The 7,862-nt window shown below is 33.7% G+C and overlaps 1 pseudogene; it reads right to left on the reverse strand.

Annotated features, from left to right (window-relative positions):
• Window positions 1-378: 378 nt before the first annotated feature.
• LOC117286665 lies at window positions 379-453 on the reverse strand (annotated as a pseudogene).
• Between the last annotated feature and the right edge of the window lie 7,409 nt (window positions 454-7,862).

A 7,862-nucleotide genomic window follows, 5' to 3' on the forward strand; every position in this document is an offset into this window, starting at 1 on the left:
ACATATGCACTATGCAAGCTAAACCAAAGCTCATTTACTGTATTCATATATCATTTACTAGTATGTTTTTAGGGTTTTTTAAGGTAATAACGTTAATGTGGAAGAAAAGATATTAAGAACAATAGGGGTGATAAAAGGGTCATTTCATAATGACATAATCATTATCATAGAAATTAAAATTCTAGAGTCATTCATAGGAAAATGGATGCACATTGAGGCCATACTCTTAAGGGAAATAAATAAGACACACACATGCAAATACCGAATAGTTTCTCTGGTGTGAAAAACTAAAAGTGTAAATAAGATCCAAATGGTATAACTGACAATGTGAAATAGGAAAAAAAAGGGGGGGAGGGGCTAAAGGTGTAGGGGAAGTGGGAAGAGTAGAGGAAAGGAAATAAGGGAAAAGAAAAAATACTACACTTGATCTTAGCCAAAAGGCCAAGAAGCGATGGAAAAGAAAAAAATAGGAGAAAACAAAAAATGGAAACAAAGTTTTTGTAAATAGGGAAGGGAGGAGGGGGTGAAGGGAGGGCAGGAGTATGGGGAAAAAATCAGAACCAAGACCTGTCATGTAAAGGTACAAGATCCCAATGATGAGTGTAACTGTACTGTATACCTAGAATGTACCAATAAACTCAATGAGAAAAATATTCTAAACAAACATCAAATATAATTCACAAATACATAAAAGAGGAACACATCAACACCACATGGTATTTATTCCAGAGATATTTTTGGTTTGGCTTTTGAAAAAACTCAATGAAATACAATACTAACAAAAGAAATAAAAATAACCCCAAGAACTACACCATTGAAACAGAAAATTGTCTATTTAAACTTTCAAAAAAAATCTAATAGCAGAAAAATATCTTTTTCTGAAAGAGAATGATTAGAAAAACCCTCAGGTGACATATTCAATAATAAAATAATGTGTATTTTGCCACACACTCGTTTTAGTGTCACTCCTAAAACTAAATGCCATTATCACTTTCGCTTAACATTAATGCAGAAACAGAAATAAAAAGTATAGAAGAAGGAAGAAAGGAAGGAAGGAGGGAGGAGGGAATTCATCAATTAATTAGAAAACTCAATATTGTTACAATGTCAATTTTCTTCTAATTTATCTATGCAATTTGATACTGATCAAAACCTGATGGTGGTTTTCATGAAAACTAAAAGGATGGTTGTAAATAAATATAGAAATATTGCACATGTGAAACATTTAAGGTAATGTTAAAAAAAAGAAAAACATAAAGAATTTAAGCTTCCTTATCCAGTTGGTTTTTCTATAAAATGGAATATTACTCAGCCATAAAGAACGAGAACATAGATTCATTCATAGGAAAATGGATACATATTGAAGATATACTCCTAAGTGAAATAAATAAGTCACACATGTGTAAATACCGAATAGTTTCCCTGGTGTGAATAATCTGCAATAATACATAAGATCCTAATAAGATTACTGACATTTAGAAATGGGGAGAAAGGAGCTAAAGGTGTAGGGAAGGTGGGATGGGTAGGGGAAGGGTAATAAGGGAAAAGAAAAAAATGTGAGATAATGAAAAGATGGAAATACAGTGTTTGTAGATGGGGAGGGGAGGAGAGGGTGAAGGGAGGGCAGGGGTAAGGGGAAAAAATGAGAACTAATACTTGTCATGTGGAGGTACAAGATCCCAACAATGAATGTAGCTGTACTCTATCCCTAAAATGTACCAATAAACTCAATTAAAACTGAAAAAAAAAATAATTTAAACTTCCAAATTTGAAGATTTAATATAAAGCTGGAATAATTAAGACAGTGTAGTGAAGGTAAAAATATAGGTAAGTATGACAATGGAACAGAATAAAATTCCTAGGAATATATTTGTGCTCATGCACTTTTTAAATTTATAATGCAAATGTTAGTGCATTCCAGTGGGGGGGGGATATTCTTCCTGAAGAATGGAGCATTTGAATATCTCTATTGGGAAAAGACAAATCCTGACCTCTACCTCCTATCTTGCAATAACTTTCATTTCAAAAGAATCATAGCTTCTATTAAGAACAGCAACAATAAATTACGTATAATACCTTTAAAGCTGGAAGAGGGGAAATATTTATTAAATGCCACTAGTTTTTTTAATCTTTTTATTAAAAATAAACTCTTTGCATCAGAACACAATGCTAACAAAGCGAATAAACAGGCCACACCACCCAAAGATATATATTCTTGACATATACATAGTTTATAACAAGTAGGAAACTCAATTACAAAATAAAAAAGACTCGAATCAGAATTTTGTGCAGATTTCTAAATGTCCCACAATCATATGAAAAAGTACTGGTTATCATTTTAGGGAAATGAAAATTAAAGTGATAAAAAATAATAATACACATGGCAGAATAGTCCAAGTTAAAGACTCACACTATCAAACATAAAAAGATGAAGCAAACATATTCACCTACATTATCAGTACTAGTGTAAATAATACAATCACTTTGAAAAAACAGTTCAGCATTTCCTTTAAAAGTTATACACATATTTACCATATAACAATAATTCTGTATTTGGGTGTTTGCAGAAGAGAACATAAACTTCGACAGAAACACACATACAAGAATATTCATAGCAACTTTACTTATAGTAGACTCATACTGAAAACAATCCAAGAATTTACTCAAAAGAAAATAAGTAATGTACCGGGTGTGGTGGCACACACCTGTATTCCCAGCACTCAGGAGGCTGAGGCAGGAGGATCACCACAAGTTCGAGGACAGCCTGAGCTACATCGTGAGTGCATGGCCATCCTGAACTACAAAAGGAGACAAAAAAAAATAGATAAAATAAGTAGTGAAATTATTGTATATTCAGCCAGTGAACTACAAAATCAATAATAAAAGAACAAACTTCTAATATTCATAAAACCTGGCCAAATCTCAAAAAGATGTCAAGACTAAAAGAACACATATAATCTGCCATTACCTCATATGAAGTTCAAGTGTAGACAAATCTAATCCACCCTAGTAGAAGTCAGAATAGTGGTTAGTTATCTCCTGGGCATAAGAGAACTTAAGGCACAATGGAAAAACTCTATCACTTCATATCAGTAGTAATTACAAGGGTATATACACATATAAGATTCCATTGAGTGGCACACTAAATAGACTATGGTTTATTATAGTTAAGTAACATGTTTTCCAAAGAGGTAACATTTTTTAAATCCCTGAAGGAATCTCTCCACAAGTTGCAAAAGCATACTACGAAAGATGCAACACTCTAGGTGACTCCTTTGAAACTAAAGTAGCTACCGTGTGTGTTGAATTATCAGTGTGGCACTCTCCTGTCACAAGACTCAACCATCCTGCAGCAGCACAGTCAAAGTCACTAGAAAATGTACATTCCAAAATATCTCTTTAGCAATTTGCCATGCTCAGAAAATTCTAATCCTAAAAATCACAAAGCATAAAAACAGGCTTTGCTAAAGCTGGTCCCAGTCATCACAAAAATAGTGAAGACCAGTTAAATATATTCTTAAGTCTTATGTTTTAAACACTACAATAGTTTATTTACTTTGACATATGGATGCTAGATTTCTAAAAACATCTTAAGGAATAACAGAGAAGTAAAGAAACAAAAGGCAAGGAGCAGAGCTACTCTGTCAGCATGGGATCGTGATCTCCACCCTGTTCAGCTTGTCTCCCCTCCAAGCTCATATAAAGACCAGAGAAAATCTTCAACAGACAATGACTAGAATCCCTGCTTTTCGATAAGAGAACAAAAACTCCACGGATTAAATAAAACTGGTTCAAGTACTCCAGAGAATTGTCGGATGACCAATCCTTTGTTATAAACCTGGTAATTCCCAGGAATAGTATCAGACTTCACAAAGTACATAAGCCAGGCTACCAGGGCAGCTGTTAAGCAGTAATTTGATCCTGGACATGTCATACCAGCAAACTGGGTTTACCCTCTTCATTATTGAAATAGAAGTTAAAATTGTAGTTCTCTAACTGTATTATTTAGATGAACTAGAAGTCCCAGTTCTTCTACTTAGATAATGCTAACTGAATACCCACAAGAGCTGTCTGAAAACAGAAAGCCCTATCTGATAGCACTGAAATCCATTAATGTGCTACAGAATAAGAAAATGAGAGAACACGTGCCTTCAGACACTCCTGAAGGTCACACATCTTTAGAAAACATCCGTCAGGTCCCCTGTGGCAGCAAAGCTACCACTGACACTTTGCTTCAGTGGGAGAAACATCACCTATCTGGTAGCTGACTGAGGATTCTAAGACCACACCATCCTCATCAGGTTATTTACTTTGTATAGGAAATTAACAGTTAACTTTGGAACGTTGTCTATTAAGAATTTCATGTCATTAGGCACACGTAACAATAGAGTAGAAATCAAACCTGAGTTGCCAAGAAATTGAACATTGAAATTACTATGATTTCAAACATAGACAATTATATGCAAAGCTGACCCCCAGTCAAAGGGCTTCCATGTCTCTGATATTTCCAGTTTCCACTTCCGGACAAATTAAGCCAAGGTAATTAATCCACAAAGAACCAAACATATCAGTCATTTTTTGCCGGGCTGCCTTAGAGACTGTGCTGGTATTTGAGTAAAAGAGATAGCTGACATTATGGACACAATCGCACTGCTGCATTCTTTTAAGTTTACCCAGAAAGGCTCATTAGTTTCTAAGGAAGAGGATTAAAATACTTCAAGAAATACATGAAGCATGAAGAAAATTTTTCTAGGTTCAACTAGGCATACTGAACATCACAATTAGTAGCATCAAGCTACATTATCTTAATCATTAAAATTAACTTATATTATGCATTCTTCCCATTTTGTATCTTTCAAATTACTTAAACTTTAATTAGCACCACTGGTATTTTCTTGTAAGCACTTTCATGAAAATGAAGATTATCTCTAAAAGAGTCCATTACGTTGAGGTTTCTTAAATCCCAATCACATTGCTTCATTTGTTAGGCAAATATTAACTTGACTGATAAATGTCAAATAATCCTTATTTTACCCATCATTTTAGAGAATGTTATCAGATTTCCTGTACTGATTTTATTTTCAGCTCAAATATGAATTCGCATTTCAATAATTTGGAAACTAAAGTACTTATTTCTATTCTCCCTCATGGATTTGCTGTACATACACAGTAATGCCAGATAAACTGTTCATTTTGAGGTGGCTGTATTTTCTAGATCAGAAATACCAGGTTGTTTCATGCATTTTAAAAAGTCATACTTAAATTAATGTTTTTAAAATGTGGTTTTCAAATCACTTGCATCAGACTACTCGTTTAAAATGCAGAAACTCCGGGCCCTATTTAAGACGTTCATGGAAAGGTCAGGCACCTTTATCTTAAACTTGTCAGATGAATTCTATGTACATTCCTGTGTAAAGAACAGCTAGAGACATATACTGCATCTAGAGCACACAGTTTGTATAAACTGTTTCATTTTTTAAAACTACAGTAAAATATTTAATGCGTAGAATAGGGATTTTTTTGAGAAGACAAATTTACTTAGGACTATACTTGGATTTCTTGAGTTAGGAGAAACTTGAAACAGCATCCCAGATCTCTCATAGAACCACAATGGATTACATTAGTAAAGTCAGGAAAAATGGTGCAGAGGAGTCAGAACATAGACAGGGGAGAAAAAAATAATAGAGGAAATGGGCAGAACTGCAGAATTTTCTGTATTCTCTCCATCTCGAGAGAAAATACCTTCTAGGATATCATGAGAATTAAATATCAAAGCAGTTCTTGCACACGCACCACTCCTGGTTGCCCTGGAAATTGAACTTCCGTGCTCTCACAAATGGCACCGGATGAAAAGCACATGCAAAGGAAGTAAATGGTAATGAGAGGAGGCGCTTCACTCATTCTCCCCAGGCTGAGGCAGAAGAGGAGTACAAGAGTATGAGTGTTGTATTATAGACACTATTTGGTGGGGGGGGCTTCTTTCCTGATATTTCTGCATTATTATTTCTAGTGGGTATTTCAGTCGGTTTCAATAACATAATTATGTTGCTATATATTCGGAAGGTCTCATCTGATTAATTCATTGCCGCCTGTTTGGAGAACACCAGAAATTAAAAGCCCTGAGACTTGTAAAAACCCCTTTATGGCCTCATTGGATCACCTCTGTCTGAACAAAAATGGATCAGTTTTCATTTTGATTTGGTTTGATTCAATTTTATGAACATCGTTCTTATTGTTTTAATTTTGTACCATGGTGAGAGTGCTGTCAAATAGATGCCCTCATACCCTTAATGATATACATGACCATATAAATCGATTTAACACTTTTGGAAAATAATTCATCAGTATGTATTTAAAAGGCTAAAATTTCAATTCTCAGATCCACTAAAATTCCACTTTTCCAAGAGCACAATCATAAACTCAAGATTAAGTCAATTATGCACAAAGATGTTTTGTCAGTCCCTGTTATGAAAGGATAAGACTAACAAGATCAAAACTTGCTAATTTAAAAAAAAAAGGATAAACATAATAGAATGGGTATGAATGATTTTAAATGTCGCTTCATACAGCTGAAAACTTATTTATAGGCCCACTCGAAATAGCCCCAAACCCAGTGAAAAAGGTTACTTCAAAGGTATAACAAAACTTGGGATATCTGCTTATTGAAGATGTATTTATACATCAGTAGAACACTGAAATTGTTATTTATAAGGCCTGGAAAAAGACATAAGTGTTTAAATTACTCCTAAGAACTGATTTCTAGAAAATTATAAGCTGTGATTTTCAAAACAAAAATCAAGTACTTGAAAAATACAAAGCAGTTCAGTTCAAAAGGTCTTGGGGTATACTGGAATCAGCATAATTAATTTTTATAGCAGTACTAAATAGCTTCTGAATGTCTATTTTGATAATAACGTATGCATTTTCTTACTCCAAGAGCCAGTAAAACTAATTATTTTGGAACACTGATTATTTGAATTTATGCCAAGATTCTCTTTGTTAAGAATGCAAACTACTTCATATAGTTAACCATTTCTTCACATCATTTCTCAATACAAAAATAAGTTCCTAAACATATAATGGGTGAACTATGGGGAATGTTTGTATTCTGCTTAAAATCTCTATCACAAAACTCAACTCTCCTAAACCCTAAGTCGCTCAAGTGTTGTTTTTCCTGGCCTTACTGGCATTTCATTAGATGGAAGAGCATCCCTCAAGGATGATGAACAGTTATGTAGAAGAGATTAACCTCTCACTTCCTGGTAATGATACTGCAATATTAAGGAATAATCTCCAGTGAGCCTAGAGCAAATGAGAATACTAGTGATCAGTAATGTTATTCAAGCAAAGTTTATGATTGAAATTCAATGATTAAAGCCATTGTGACATCACTTTAAATGAATCAGGATGGTTTAATGACCCTTATCATAATGAAGTATCACTATATATCATTAATCTCATCTTATAACTACTGAAAAACAACTAGCTAATAAGATATTTTATGCTGAATGACCATCTGGAAGGATCGTTTATTTTAGTGTTTTTAAAAGTTTATTACTTTTGATTACTACTGACTACTTCAGTCAAACTAATAATGTATACTTCATTGTCTAAAATAAAAATGTGACCCACAGTTAGTATCATGCCTTGAGTAATTCGCCAATGTAGACAGAATTCCATTTTAATGCCTATCACAGTATTTTATTTTAGGCACTTACTATTTTCATTTCCTGAATAAAAGACTATTAGCACTACTTTGGTAGGGTAAGTATAAATCCAATAAAATATATGTTTTTGTAAATCCAGTCTATAAATCTGTTTAAAACAGTACCCCTTTAGTCCAGGAGTAATGTATGTATGTA

Source organism: Fukomys damarensis, unplaced genomic scaffold (genome assembly GCF_012274545.1).
Source record: "Fukomys damarensis isolate Sample0158 unplaced genomic scaffold, DMR_v1.0_HiC HiC_scaffold_17, whole genome shotgun sequence".
Classification (NCBI taxonomy): Eukaryota; Metazoa; Chordata; class Mammalia; order Rodentia; family Bathyergidae; genus Fukomys; species Fukomys damarensis.